Here is a 14,730-nt window from a genome sequence, read left to right as displayed (position 1 = left end):
TAATAAATTTGTTTTATTATTAAATACATTACATTCAAAATAAAAACTGGACCTGTTTAAAATACAATCACTATACTTATTATTAATAAATACAATGAATAACTTATTATTTAGATAAGATTAATTAAGTAAAAAGTACATAAAAAGTTAATTTGTAATTAGGAAATGTAAAATAAAATCATATTAGAGGTTAAATAAACTAACTATATCCTATTCAATAAACAACATAGCATGGCTATTCTTAAGATTCACTTTGGTTACCTACAAAGGCAATGAGTGTGGGATCTTGCATAATTTTATCATCTCCATTATCACATGCAGCGGTAAGTGGTTGGGGTGGTTGTAAGACTAGGTTGCAAAGCTATATCTTATAATACACAACATGCCATTTTAAATTTTGATAGCTACATGAGGACAATAGTGTAGAACCCTGTCTCTAAAGCAAAGATCTCCACTGTGCTTTGAATAATACAAAACAGCACTCTTGAGCTTGCACATGCATTTGAGTGTATCTTCCCTAAAGTCATGAACGGCATTGAGGATAGTTGTCATCGGCCAAGGGTGTTGTGGATATCCAGACTCACCTGAAAAATAGTTTAAAATTTTAGTTAGTCACAAGTAAACTGCTATAGATTGGATGAATTACACCGGAAGAGTCAAAGCTTCTTCGTAACCTTGTAAATTAAAATGTTATGTTTATTAAATGCACTTGATAATTTAAATATTGTAATGTTTAATATTTACTCTTATAAATGCTGTATCTTGTTGAGTTTTCCTATACATGATCGATTTTTCTATGATAGCAGTGGTTCAAAGCATTAAAAACTTCTAATGCATGCATAATCCATTGGGCAAGATGGTTGACACCATCATTTCGCTGATCCTTTAGTTAGGAAACTAAAAGTGCGCAGCACCTACAAAAACACAAAAATTAAGGAAATTAAATTTATGATAGACATGTCCAATAATACGATATACTATATTATAGAATATTTAATATTGCAATATTTAGTATTTTTTGGTATTTATGATATTATTATTATATATTTATGTACACAAGATATAGAATAATATATATAAATATATACTTAATAATATGTCGCACACATTATGTTAAGTGTGAATGAGTTCATTATTACATGAGTAAGTGTTGCGACTGCTGATAGTCCATAATAATTATAAAAAATATCAGTCAGATTATGAATCACTTACCTTAACTTTAGAAGGAATCTCTTTTGTTCCTTTTAACGAAATCTTGTGTCGTATCGTTCACGACAAAGGGCTTCGAAAATAGTTTTATCTAGCCGAAAGTATTTTCATCTTGCACTGATGATTTATGTTTTTTTTTTGCGCCTAAGCCGCACTTTTTCATTACGAGCACACCACAACATATTTAAAGTAAGCATTAAAAAGGTAAAAATGTTTTAAAATTAGGTTTAATAAACAAAACACTTGTCGGTCATCATATAAGACGCCATTTTTTTAGCGTTAACTATTGGGTCTTAAAGATCGCTTAGTTATCGATCAAAATCTTCGAAATCTTTTCGTCCGCGCTTGTCAAAACTGCAACTTGGCTACCATTTTGTATGGAGTTAGCGATTATCGTTGTAGAAAAGATTATATTCAATTCTATCACTTTGAACGATTGTCAACTTGTCTACGACTTTTCTATTCGTTTGTTTTGATCACGTGACCTAGCGTTGAGATGACGTCATGCCCATACATTTGTTTAGTTTTCTATTAGCGATTACGATTGTAGAATGTCAACTTGGCTAAGCCCTCTGGTTACATTTAAACTAACTAGAGCGCATCAAGTGTTGCTCTAAACAGGCCGGACAAACAATACATACATAGACCATCCGCGAATATTTATGCACAGACATTGTATAGATGTATACAATGTCTGTGCATAATTTAAATGTATTTGTTTCAAAAATTTCGACAAGCGATATACACATAATAAAAAGACTACTACTACTACTCTTTGGAAAATAGCATTTACAGTAAAAACTTTAAGCCAGATTTTCCAATATTTTAATTTTGGCGCTTCTGCTTTTTTCCTTTTCAATGGCGATATATGATATTTGAACATTGATAAATATTTCTTAATAATTGCTCATCGTAGTTTCTTCCGTGTTAAACATTTAGTACACGGAGTACCAAATGTTTAATCTCGTAGCGGATTCTAGTGTAACCCAGTATACTATATAAATTTTCTCTAATCCCTATTAACAATAAAGATAATAATAAGGTAATTTAATACATTACTACATTATGTTGACAAATATCTGAAAAACAATTGATTAAAAATAGACGAAATTCGACTATACGCGATACTGTGTGTTGAACAAAATTACCATATTTTTTTTAAATATAAACAAGTTACACAACAGCAAAAATAAAAAAATATAAGTAAATCGGTACTTACTTATTAAATAAATTGGAAAGAGTAACGAGACATTCGAAATAAGATATTATTTTAACGTTTTTGCTTATTCTTTTTTTCCATGTATTATTTATTTAAATTACAAACTATGAGCAAATAATAGTATTATAAATATTTGTGTAAATGTCGACGGATTTTCAAAACCACTTGTAATTTAAAAAGTATCTAGAATTCACCCGTGAGAAAAAACGTATAGTTATTCATCATTTCGAATACGCGTAAATTGACATAGAACGGCTCTTTCTCCTAAACTTGACAGTTACTACTGGTTAATGTCAAATTTACCAGTCGGGTTCAATTTATGCGCCCGCGCAACGCAAAAACACTTAAGTGGCAAGTCGGGGCGCGCACCCTCGACGGCGAGTGTAGTCAATTGACTTGTTATTATTTATTTTTGGACATGATCATCGCATTCAACTTTTATGACACAATTTGTAACGTAAAATACGTTCAACGAATAAATTCTTCTTTATAGTTTTGTAATATTAGTGCGTTAAATTAAATAGGTATTCTAAATAATTCATTTTGAATTGAGAAATGTCAATATCATGTAGTAAAACTTAGAATACGAATATGTATAAAAAAATGAAATAAAATAACTATGTGAGCTCAATAGGCTATAATACATATTCTAGTATATAAATACCGTTATTGTTATATTTATATACTATATAAATATAGTGCCTTAACCCAAAATTTGTAAAAAAATATTACACTATTCACTATTTCAAACGACAACTTAGTCATATCCCAAAAAATATAACAATCTATATTTATTAAAAAATGACACGTTTATCATGCATTTCTCCTCAAAATCAAACTATCGCAACATCTCTGCCAAATTTCAAGCCTCTGTCTCACATAGTTTAGATATGCGTTGATAATAATTAGTCCCCACGTTGCCTTTTATGTATACAGACTAAAAAACCAGGGATGTTGTTAACATCGTTCATCACGAGGCAAAGGTGTAAAAGATAGAACCCAATCGCTTGTACGGTAAGCACGGTACCTGTCTTTGTAGCTTCGTTACTCTGTATCCTTAATTTAACTGTCGACGCGCAGTGTGGCGGCGTGCTTATTAAATGGAGTTCCTGTTAATACTCTGGTTAACTGCTAGACTAATTACATGCTTGGAATGATTTTATTTTTAAGTTATCTGTCTAAAATGACATTGCGATGATAAATTAAATTTGTGTTTGAAAATGATGGAATGGTTGTGTTTTTTTTTTTTTTTGTAATATTTTTTTTCGTATATTTATTAAGGTTTTTATATGTTAATTCCCCTATCATAATATTCCTAATGTATCTTTTGATGAATTAAGAAGATTATCACCAACATATTGTGGTTGTAGCTTTACATTTAATATTATCAATAACTATTCTAAAGTGTGTATTATATACTTGGAAAAGTTTATATAGATTTTATAAAACGAAACATACTGTGTTCCATAGTGTGCTGCATTACATAAGGTCATAAGCATCTAAAGATACATCTGTGGGTTAGTGACCGTGGTATGAGCGCGTAACGGGGATCCATCTATCCGGCGTGGTGGTCATCCACCATGCCCTCTGGGGCTCGCGCTGCCCTGCGCGGGGTCGCGTGAGATCCGCCGCCGGATGGACGCAGGAAGGAAGTTGCTAGTTGCCTGCCTGCTCCCCTCGGATCTATTTTAGAGTTCATTTTATTCCATTTTATATAACGCACTCCAGAATAAAGAGATCGTATCCTATTGCTGCAATTTGCTAACTCGTCATGAAGAAAAAGTCAACTCTGTTTTGGGAATTATATGAGTTCGAGAACGTACATTGACAGACAAACGAAACTATATGTATAACTATATATATGTTAGTGCGTCTTCTTGAAAAATTAGTGAATTTATTTATTTATTTCTTTCTTTATTCGAGATTAGAAATTTTACTTTAGTATTAAAAATTCAGTTGCAACAAATTCAGACAACATATACTTATTAATACTTAAATACCCTCTACGATTTAATATAAACTAGGAAATTTAAATAGATATTATTCATGTGGGCTGTTACAGCTTTGGAATGGTCACTTTGCTAGATTCATTTAAACTTACCACCGTTTTTGTACCGGTAAAAATATAATAATGAAATTACATTGGTAATTAACAATTCAGTTATTATTTAATATTTACGCCATATGCTAAATCAAATGAACAGTGAATAATTATTTTGATTAAATTTTTGTTGCCGTCACACTAATTAAGAAAATTTCGAACTAAAATACATATTTTAATAATAGTACACATTGCGAGATCAGTATTTATAGTAACGTGTGAATAACTTCTGTATTTACTTTGAACATAATCGCTAATCGTGTTAATTTGCTCAAAAAATATGAATATAAATACGGAATAAATAATAACAGAAACGTGGGAAATCTAGTAAAAATTCCAATACACAAATTAGAATAATTTATTCACGTAGCCGACAGAGCAAAACCGTCAAAACAGTATAACCGTAGCGGAACCTAAACGAGAGCGGGCAACGCCTCGCCATGTGCACGCATGAATATTCAAAAACACTAACCATTGCACAAGTTTGTGCGCTTACAAGTGATTAGGAAATGTTATTGTTATGATTTGATAATTATTTAAATAATATTATGCGTTTGCACGTTAAACGGTACCTTGCAACCCCCGTTGGTAAGTTATAAGTATATTATAGTCGATAACATACGTAGCATAATTTTTGAAAGGTATTCTTGGTGGGGCTTTGTGCAAGTCCATCTGGGTAGGTATCACCCACTCATCAGTTATTCTACAGCCAAACAACAGTACTCAGAATTGTTGTGTTCCGGTTTGAAGGGTGAGTGAGCCAGTGTAACTACAAACCCAAGGGAATCTTAGTTCCCAAGGTTAGTGGCGCATTCTAGATGTAAGTAATGGATAAAATTCCTTATAGCGCCCTTGTCTATGGGTGATGGTGACCTCTTACCATCAAGTGGCATATAGGTGGCAACACCAACCAGATTGCTTAAGTCAATATATAAATTAATAGTGATGGTAAACAATTTGATACAATTTATACAAATTTCTCAAAGGCTTCCGACAAGATTAACCATTCTATCTTTATCGAGCGATTAAGATCGTTTTCCAATACGGACATTCTGCTAGACAGCTGTGTTTCTTACCCGCGCTAAATGACAATCCCATATTGTTATTGATAGATTCTAATGAGTCATTAATTGTTGATTACTTCATTCATCATTCGTGATAAGATCATCTTATAATTCATTAATAAGTGTATGTGAACAACGTAACATCATATGTGAAAAATGACATTACATTCGGTTCACAAATAAGAACATAATATATGCTATTAATATAATATCGCTAATATATTAAAAACTGTAAAACTCCGCAAAGTCAATAAATCTTTCTTGGGGCTAGTATCCATTTCTATAATAAAATTCCACAGACATTTTTAACTTTGCCGTCTCGTAAATTCAAATCGTTTATAAAAAATACATTGGTGAAAAAGGCGTATTATTCGATACAAGATTTTGTAGATGATAAAAAAGCGTGGAATTAATACCTGTTGACTTCCAGGCAGGATATATTAATTTAATAATTGTATTAACTTAAAAATTAACTAACATGACTGTATTTTTTTAAATGTTGAAAAAGAGTAACTACTGAGTTTCTTGCCGGTTCTTCTCGGTAGAATCTACCTTCCGAACCGGTGGTAGCTTCACTTAATTGTTAAATGACGATTCAAAACTGCTTGTAAAAGCCCACTTGAATAAAGTATACTTTGATTTTGATTTTGATTTTTGATTGATCGCAATGACTCTGTTTAATCCATTTTAACAAGAATTCCTAGTATTATATACTCTACTACGTCGTACACCTATTCCAAAACGAACCTTGGAAATCCTGCACCAATAATTTAAGAAAAATATTATTGAAAAAACTTAATTATCTTGTAGGTAATATATAAATCATTATAATTTATTATCTTTAATTGTAATTTATTAAGACATGTCATAAATTTAATTGCAATAATAATTATATTTTTATTTACTTATTTAATTATTTTGTACAAATTAATTATAAAACTAAACTGCTCTGTTCAATCTGTTTTTGATGAGGAAAAATTTATTATTATTTAAAGATTTAAGTTGGAATTAGTTTTTTTTCACACGAGAACTTTCTCCGCATAAGTGCACGATGATCATCTTAGCGAGCCACCAATTGCTCGGCTAATTGAAACATGCGCGATAACATTACGAGCTCGTCAGTGCCCTTTCGTTGGGTAATCGACGCTGATTAGGTAATTAGCTGTGTTTGTTTTTGCCTTAATAATCATAAAATACAATTTGTCATTTACTTCTATTGTCGCGTGTTCGAAAAACTCTTAGTAATATTTAATCTAATAATGAAAAGTCAGAAATCAACGTTAAAAATTGAATATCCAGATGCTAAATGTATAATAAATTCAATAAAGAGATAATTAGAGACGTTTTTCATGTTGTGATACATATATATACATTTTAAGACCGATTCGAATCTATATTTGAAACGATTATAAGACACGTAGATTTTATTCAGAAGCTTAATTCATTTCCAATGTACACTTATTAGGTGAAGTTAAATGAAAGCCAAAATAATCGTAATAAAACACTTTACAGAATCTAATTTTCTAAATATAAATGTACTGAATAATCAATCTTAAGTAAAATAGCTGCTCAATCAGTTAGTACGAGCTTACAAGATCGCATGAAACAGATACCAGTGCCCGGCTGCCAGACCGCTTAACTCCTAGGCACGCTTTGCACCCAAACAAGACTATGACACCAACGTATATGAATAGACACGAATGCCTTAGGCATTTACTACATGCTATTTTAAGACCATAATTTACACTAATTGTGTTATAAATGCGGGACAGGTGGTCGCAAAACTTAGAACAAGCCGTTTAACAATAACACTTTGTGTTTGCGTGGTCACAGGTTCAATATTTTATTTTGTGAAATAAAAAAATAAATAACAGCTCTATCTATAAATAACTTTATTTCATTATAATGTAATATATGTTAAAGCAATTCGCAATGAGTAAAAAATAATTTATTGTTTTTTATTCAATGATGTTCTAGTAAACAGATATGTCATTAACGTGAAGACTAGAAAAGTCCTAATTGGGACGTTTGCCTTTTGCCTAATTGGGTCGTTTTCATCATAATCATCATAATTACGTTTTGCGTAATTAAAACATCTAGTTATCCCTTTTACTTATTGTTTTTATCAAGCTATCCTTTTTACTTGTAACGAAATGTAAAATAAACGGTCCCCGCCGCGGCACACTTTTTTCTGTTGATTAGTATGGGTATAACATATCTGTTTATTAGAATATCATTGTTTTGATTTCCATTCGTTTTATTATAATTTACAATAAACCAGCGACCCAGGACTTCGCACGGGTGCAATGATATGACACCACAGTAGAAATTTCTAAAATTGTCAGTGATTCTTTACAGAATTGTCCATGTATGATATATAAAAACATTCTTCTCGAATCACTATTTGATAAAAAAAACCGCATCAAAATCCATAGCGATTTTGTTTTATACTATGTAATGATAAAATGTTTTGTTTTATCAAATTCTATGTTCTACTAAATTAATTTGGGTCAGGCTAAACTTTATAGAGGAGATGTTAGTTTCATAACTGTGGTGTTATTCAATTTCCCTTTAACCCTATTTTGTAATTGTTTGCTAGGAAACTATATTAACCAAATCTAAGTACTCTTGATTGTACATTAATAAACTCATATTTTTTTTATTATTTATTTATTTCTTTTTATAATAAAACATACACATTAATATATTTTACAAGCCATTAAACCATTTCCTGGTTTGTATTGGCTAAGAATTTATATAAAAGTCACATTTCACAAGATCACAAGATGTACAAGACGCGGTCTTATCGCTAAAACAGTGATCTCTTCCTGCAAGGAAGATTAATTAATTAAACTATTATTAACGTAATAGTCAATGAAAAAATATTTAAAGCAAAAGTTTCAGTTGCCACGGCACATAATGTACACGTTAAAACGAATTAATTGATTTTATAAAGCAATTGGAACAAGAAGTTTTTCTATGATTTTTGTAGAGATTCATACGTTCTTTTTATAAGGTATAAAATTGAATATAAATATACATTTTCGGATAAACTTGAATGTTGATTAAAAAGGCAATATTAAATTCAATTTATTTAACGATAATCGTAATTTTATTAGTGACATACAATAATTTACTCTCAATATTAAGTAGAAGGTAATCTATAAATATGAGACATTCATAGACACGGTAGTTTTATCTAGACCAACTTTAGGTTTATCTGGACCAATTCGGTGTTTTGAGTAGATTCTATTTAAATTAATGTAACGTTGAAATTATTATGAAGAATTTTATTACTAGTTATAGTTACAAAGAACTGCATTCAACTTCGTCGCCCGCTAATTCTTATTTCCTCATTAGGCGGAGCGTTCCCCGCCGAGCTGCGCTCGCGCTGCGTCCATTCAGCGTCTATACCCCGCCCTCCCCGCTCGGCTCATCTCCGCACCCCGAACCTCACCCCCTTCCCCTTAAACCGCGTTCATCCGCTCGGCGAAATTGTCGCGAATGCACTCAACCATGGAGTGTTTTGATTTATTGTCCATTTATTGTACTCGCAACGACGACTGCATCGGTAAAAATAGAATAACTCAACGGAGCTCAGTATTATCATCGCGTTAACTTGTTTAACGGTAATCATATGAAATATTTATGTACTTAACAACTGTCCGTGTACACACTGCATATATATAAATAGGTATGCAGTTTACGACAAAGGTAAACAATAGTTCTTTAAATATACATTCTCTGTTGCTAGCTGCTATGAAATAATTATTTGGTAATAACAAAATAAAAGACTAAACGTACCCGCCTGGTAGAGGCCAGCAGGGATACTAGAAACGAGAGCTCTCGAGAACGCGAAGAGCGGCTAACGGGAAGCGTACTGGTGGGTCCCAATTTGTCCCAACATTATCCAATTGCCACAGCCAAACGTTTGGCGTGGGCCAGCGCGTGACCTGCGCACTGTTTTCGAACCCTTTCATTTAAATATTAAACATTCTTCCCTAAAAATGACCAATCTAATTGCAAGAAGAGATTTCCGCTCAGCGACATATTAATGGCTCGCAAATAGTACAATTTCCATGCGTCTCTTGAAGTATGAATAGATGATCAGCGCGTGTAATGATACATATACGGGAAATTGTATCTCAAAGTTTATCTAAGGTTAGTAACGTAAAGAGTTAGAGCATAAACTTATCCATTGGCGCCAGTTGACACATCGATATTGTTATTATCAATTAATGTAATAAAATCGCAAACGTGTATTATCAAATACTTATATTATAGTAGATGTATAATTTGTTTTTTTAAATGTCCAGAGTCAAGAGTTCAATAATTATGATCGTTATATTTATCTTAAAAAAATATAACTTTATTATATATAAAGAACAACAATATACATAAGACGGAAAATAAGGCGTAATTTTGGGTCGAGAAAAACATCACTGAGTTTAACTTGTCATATTTAATAGCTAAAATGCTCGCGTTTTTTGCCTTTTTTTGTACAAGATCTTTTATAACCCTTAAAGAGATAAGTTTCGGGCAACACTGGATATAATAAAGTATCGCGTTGTTTTCACGGCACCCTGTATCCGGCGTGCGCTCGCGCTCCCAATTGGACTTCCGAGAGCGTTTCCGAAATCGCTCCGGCAATTAAGTGGAACGACAATTTTAATGATTCCAAAGGGAGCAACTATTGTTTTGTTATTATTAGGGCACGAGACAGGATGCTGGCTAATTAGACACTAATTTACTTAGCTACTCCACGACAATAAGTGCTCCAAAACTATTATTTAAATTGAGTAATGTAGTTAAAATTGCTTTTTATGTGTAAATGATAACTTTAATGATGCACTATTGTGTATATGCATTATTTTTTCCCTTTTTAACATTTATAAAATATACTAAAGCCATTGATTGGAAGATGTATGGTTAAATACAGATTATATATTCATTTACGTCTTTGCTTTTATTTAAATTAAAAAAATATAATTATATATCTGTGATAAAATTATTTAGGAAACTATCAATCTTCCAATATGAATATAAATTTGTGTCAATTTTAGTTAAATTAAATACACGAGTGGCTCGTGATCTTTTGGTTCGAGGGTGCAGCCGGGCGGGGTGTTGTGACAAGGCGTCACCCATGACGGAAAAGTCCTATTAACGTCAGTTACCGCAAGGGTGATGTTTAAATGTTCTGTCTATATCTATTAAACTATGACCTTTGTGTAAAGATGACATTTCTACATACTCTATTATAATGTTGTCTTAAATTTTCGCGATTATTACACATTTAAATAAAACTAATTATAACGGATGAATCGCGTATATTAATTATTTTTTTTTTTTTTTTTTAAACATCCCGACGTTTCGAGCACTTTGCAGTGTTCGTGGTCACGGGTAGACTGTCGAAACGTCGGGATGTTTAAAAAAAAAAAAAAAATAATTAATATACGCGATTCATCCGTTATAATTAGTTTTATTTAAATACTCTATTATGTTAAACTAAATATAATGGAATCACTTTTTGAGAATATAGGTATCACTTTGGTAATTAGTTGAGACAAAATATATTTCATACAGCTAGGATCTTTCAACATTAATTTAAATCACTATTTCATAAGGTTAATGTTAGTTTTAAGTTACTATTGATAAAATATCAAAGGCCGCTGAAATTCGCTTTCGGACATCGCATCAGAGTTCCAAATTCACAACAGCGCCACCTTTGAAACATTTCCTGCTTTACACGACCACTCGGTGGAACTAGGTTTCAGACAGAATTGTTTTTCTGATAATTTAAAACAAGTCATTCTCCATGATAGTCATCGATCGCTTCTACGCCTTTTATCATCTGTTTCATAATCTTATATTAAGTAGTAATAGATGCGTATTTGAGTAACGTTTTTCATGTTCCTAACGGTAATTTTATTTGAGATACACATTGCAAATTGCGTGCACATACATATCAGCGCTGATTCCAGTGCCCCAGTTCCCTGATGGGAGTGCGACGAGGCCACGACCCGCAATTACAAACCCGAAACAAACCGCACTGATCGCGCACACTCATCCTCGTCCGTTAATTATTCCGCGTACTGACTAACGCCTGTATATCGTGTACAATGCAATACATGGGTACAGTACACTCATGAACGAACATGCTAAATGTACATAATCCCGCATAGGTATTAATGTTCGTTAGGTCTTTGAGTTGGTCAGTTACCTACTATTTAATTTTGTTATTAGTTATTCGATTAACTCAGATTGTAAACCGAAAGGGATGTTGTCTACATATTTTATTATACCACCATTTTATTTCTCTCCATCAAATCTCTACAAATTGTTGATTTTATTTTCTGTGTATTTTCAATTGATAAGATATATTTTATTTTTAATTGAAGATCTTTACACAGATAGAAAACTGAAAAGAGTCAGTCACTTTATCTGACACTAATTCAATTATATTATAAATTCATTGACAAATATCTGCAACAAAAATGACAGATTTAACTTAATTCATATTTATATATTCGTTATAGCATAGCAAAATGGATCTTGCAGGGCGATTCTGTAAAACTTCGCTTGGTATGTCAACCGCGAAATTTTGACAACTGACATACTGTGATACGCTATTTTGATATTTATATAGATAAAAAATTGTAGTCAATATCGCATGTCAAATCCTGACAGTTCACCAAGCTTGATTTCTGCGATGAGATTCGATGTCTGCAGATAGAATAGCTATACAAAACCAAGTAATGTGAAAATTTCCTTTCCGAGTAACAATTAAGCGAGCAGTCGTCTCTCTACGAGTAGTTGAAATTAAACTCCCGGATTCATTACATATTGCATAACTGCATTCATTAATGACCAGACATTGCGTTAGTCTACATCCGACGTTACATTGTAATTGTAATAATACTTATTATGATAACAGATAAACACAAAACCCTGATATTAGAGATTTGTACTTTATTGAATGACATTATATTATATAGTATAATTTCTGTTAAGATAAAGGTTATATCATATTTATGAGGGTAATAAAATAAAATAACTGAATTTTTTCACTAATTACTTATGAAAATTTCCGTTACGAGTTTTTAAAATAATATGATAAAGAATAACTTTATGGTGCAAACGATAAATAAATAATAACGATACATACTTCATCCATCCATCATACATACAAGATTTTTTAATAAAAATAATATTCTTTTTAATTTATAGCTTATATTTTTTTACTTAAATACGTTAGTTCTGAAATAATACTATACCCAAATCAATAATATTAATATGTTTTCTAAATATACCTCATACATAACAAATATTACAACAAGGTTTTAAATAAACAAAAAAAAATGGTACTGTAGAAATTATGAGCATGTGGAGGTCGGGAAGATTCGCGTTGTTATATTTGCCCCTATTTCGACCCAGTGATTGAAGCAGTTAGTTCCATAGCGGTTTGTGAGGTGAAGCGAAGAAATGCAGAAGCACCTGCGTCTTACAAGTCACCGTGCGTAAAGGTCGCAACTCGACCGTAAAAGTCCGGTAAAACCAGGTTACCGTGTGAACTCTTTGTTTTACTATACACTGTTACAAATATTATTATTAAAAGTCAATTAGAATTATCTATAAAAGATAGATAGTTTGCTGTTATAAGTTATGTCTAGGTTCTTTTGACAACGCTGAATAAAAAAAACTCTTAAAAAATAATAATATTGTGAATACTAAATAAATTTGACGACCTCCTTGGTCGAGTGTGTGTGTAGAAAAAGTTTATTAGTTTTCTATATTGTCTTGGTTTAGGTGTTTGTGGTACCGTTGTTACTTCTGATTTTCCAAAACACAAGTGCTTTAGCTACTCACATTGGGGTCAGAGTAATGTATGTGATGGTGTCCAATATTTATTTTTTTAGACAAATGCTAAATAAACAAAAAAGAAAAGGTAAAAAAACAAACAGAATAACGGCTCGCAGTGAAAAAATGTAACTGATACGGTTCTTGAAAGCACTCGAGTTACGATTTCTGTAAACGTTCAAAAGTTGAAATGAACATGTGCAGTGCAATAACGTAAACACGCGCGAAACGCTCACGGCTCCATATCTACAAGGGATCTGTAAACATACACTATATGTACGTATGTTTACGTGTACTACAGATTGCTCTAATTAAAACCGATGTCAAAATATAATAAACTATGAAACGAACTTACAAAGTGTTGACGGAAAGATATGTATATGATTTGTTTACGATATAACCTATTGATAACGAAAATATAAATTAGTGAACATTAACGTAAAACGTAAAGTATGTAGCAGACGAAAGTATAATATAAAGTTACAAAAGATTTGACAAACAGTTATTATAATTTGTATTCGTATTATTAATTAAATATTTTTTAACCGACTTCAAAAAAGGAGGAGTGTTCTCAATTCGACCGTATATTTTTTTTATGTTTGTTCGCCTATTACTTCGCCATTTATGAACCGATTTAGATGCTTTTTTTTTAGTTAGAAAGAAGATAATGCTGGTATGGTACCATGATGAGGATATCAGGGTGTGATAGTGGGATCCTGGAGAAATCGAGGGGATCCCCCAAATTTTGTAGGCACATGTACCGCGTTTAACATATTTTCTGAAGTTATAATGGAATTTGCTTCTGGCAATTATAATGTTATGTTGCTGAGCTGATGATAGAAGGTGTAAGTCCTCAATTATTAGGATTGAGGAAATAGTTCTTTTAATATTAATGTATGGATTTATACTTCTCTTCGTAGCTTTTATGAAGAAGTACAGGTTCACTAAACATTTATTTTGTATACTATGTAGTGATGGAACTCTTAAACGGCTCACAGTTTGGGTGCGATATGGGGCAGAATTTCTTACTGTCTTTAATCAAATTTTGTGTATGTGATGTGATGTCATATGATGTTTTCTTGGCTGATATCGCTTCAAATATAACAATAACTATAATTACGTTATATAATCGTAAATCGACTTTTAAGTAGTCTAATATTTTTCATTTCAATTTACTTAGCAGGACTCTAAAAAAAATGTTGAATACGCAACTATTTTATTACTTTTTATTGCAATTCAAACAGAAAATAAAAAAGAGCGTTAGATCAAAGCGTTAGAAA

At 31.7% G+C, this 14,730-nt stretch overlaps 1 protein-coding gene and 1 long non-coding RNA gene across 2 annotated transcripts in view; one reads left to right on the top strand and one right to left on the bottom strand.

The window, feature by feature from the left end:
* The window catches only part of LOC124543902 (proto-oncogene tyrosine-protein kinase ROS), a 41,474-nt gene that overhangs the window by 9,972 nt on the left and 16,772 nt on the right, over positions 1 to 14,730 (top strand). The window lies entirely within an intron of this gene.
* On the bottom strand, positions 112 to 1,784 carry LOC124543915. The gene is made up of 3 exons (XR_006967504.1): positions 1,213 to 1,784; positions 745 to 914; positions 112 to 584 (listed from the first exon to the last, which is right to left on the bottom strand). It is a non-coding gene; the product is annotated as an uncharacterized LOC124543915 (long non-coding RNA).

This window comes from Vanessa cardui, chromosome 3 (genome assembly GCF_905220365.1).
Source record: "Vanessa cardui chromosome 3, ilVanCard2.1, whole genome shotgun sequence".
Lineage (NCBI taxonomy): Eukaryota > Metazoa > Arthropoda > Insecta > Lepidoptera > Nymphalidae > Vanessa > Vanessa cardui.
The sequence above is the reverse complement of the archived record's forward strand: the minus strand, read 5'-3'. Positions and strand labels throughout refer to the sequence as shown.